The sequence below is a fragment of the Hydra vulgaris genome, chromosome 07 (assembly GCF_038396675.1).
Source record: "Hydra vulgaris chromosome 07, alternate assembly HydraT2T_AEP".
In the NCBI taxonomy this organism is placed as follows: Eukaryota; Metazoa; Cnidaria; class Hydrozoa; order Anthoathecata; family Hydridae; genus Hydra; species Hydra vulgaris.
The window spans coordinates 13,817,911-13,820,000 of NC_088926.1; positions in this window are offsets into that span (position 1 = coordinate 13,817,911).

Below are 2,090 nucleotides of genomic sequence, written 5' to 3' on the forward strand. Positions count from 1 at the left end.
ATAAAAGAAGAAAAACTCGAATAAACCAAAACATATATCTTAAAAATATATATATATATATATTTCTTGCTCACCATTTTTGTATACTTCTGTCTATTTACATTGTTTGCATACTTTCAACCTTATATTTTTTGTCCTTTTATTATTAGGTATTTTATGATCTTCATGATCTTCATGCTCTTTTTTCTCAAAGTGAGACTAAAGTTTTGAAAAAAATGCCTTTTGGTAGCCCGTCAGGACAACCAGACAGTTTCTTATTTACAGTAAGTGTTTATTAACTAGTTAATAAACATTTACTGTTTAATACTAAACTAATTACCAGACTACATATTATCATAACGGACAACTCAAGTATTCACTTTCGTTCATGTTTTGCATTCACTTTCGTTCATTCACGTTTCGTTCATTCACGTTCGTTTTGCATTCACTTTCGTTCATGTTTTCTTATAAAAAAAAGTGGTGCGACTTTTCTCGCCACTACCTCAGTTGCAATGATAGCTAAGGGTTCCGTGTCAAACACGCTCGAATGAGCAATTATTATAAAGTTGCTCAATATATAATATGATGATATAAAATTAAGATTATAAATGATTAGTTTTCTAGCAATATCATTTCAACTTATTATAAACATTTTTTTCATAATATGTTTTTCGTACCTGACAATAACGTTTTCTTCTTTTAATTTTCTTTCTTTCGCTTCTTTAAATAATTTCTTGCGAAGGTTTGCCGCCTCTTACCAGAAATCTTTATTCACGTACATATTTAGACCTCTTTTTTTTGTTTCTTTTAGGATGTTTGATTTGTCTTTGAACCTCAATAATTTCAATACAATGGTTCGGGATCGAGTTTTTAAATCCTACTCGATGTGCTCTTTTAACTTAAACTCCTTTAACATCTAAACTTACGCATAATAAATTCTGAACTTTGTCTTCACTTTCATCTCAAGTTTCATTTGCATTTTCAGGAATTCTGTAGATCCTTAAGTTATTACGTCTCGACCTGACTTCAGAGAGTCTGCATCTTTCGTTTAAAGTATTACTAATGATTGGGGTTTCAATTTATTAACAGCTTTCACCATTTGGTCTATTAAATGATCATGGAAATTCAAACTTTCTTTTAATTTTCTAAAAAAACTTTTTAATAAGTGAACTTTTTTTATCGCAATCCGATGATTTTAATTTAATATTATCTAAGCGTGCATTTAGTATTTTTAAGTTATCACTAAGTAAGTCAACTAATATTTTTTCTTGTTCTTTAAATAATATTTGAATTTCTTTTTTGTCTAGAATAAACATTTCTTTTATTTCTAAGAAAGTAATAGCCATTTTTAATTTTTTAAAAATATCTATATAAATATAATATGTCAAAGTGATTAGCTGGGAGTGCAAGATATTGCTTTCCACCACCAGAAGATCATCATAGTGATTCTCTTATTAATACATTTTTATATAAACTAATAAATTTTTATTGATTAAAGATTTTGAATTTAAAACATTTATTTAAAAAAAATTTGATTAATACTTTAATTCACTGGTTTTAAAATTAGTATTTGTAAATGAGGTATGATCGGGTGGTATCGGACACATGTTTGGAGGGTGGTTCCGGACAACTTAACCCATTTTCAAAAATTAAAAAATGAGCAGCTTTTTTATAAAAATAATTATACATTTAATATAGTACACAAACCCATAATAGTAAATCATTTAATTCCAATAAAAAGATCGAAGATTTGAAAAAAGTGTTTTTAAATTGATCACTTTCATTAGTAAAAAGCTAATGTTTATATTTCTAAACGATGAGATTTTTATTCCCATATCAAAGACAATTTTTTAAAGCGATTTTTTTTTAAATGCGTTGACACACTTTTTTGCGTCACATAAGTAAAAAAGAGGTTAAGTCATGATTAAACTATGTGTCCGGGGTTATCCTCCATTTTTGAAACATGGCTATTTTTTTTTTTTTTTCTTTAATGTTTTGCATATTATTAAGGGACACAACAATTATTTTTTTATTTCTAATTATAAACATTAATAAATAAATGTTTATACTTTTTAAAAATGTGATTCGGCACTTTGTTTTCTCTTAGTACA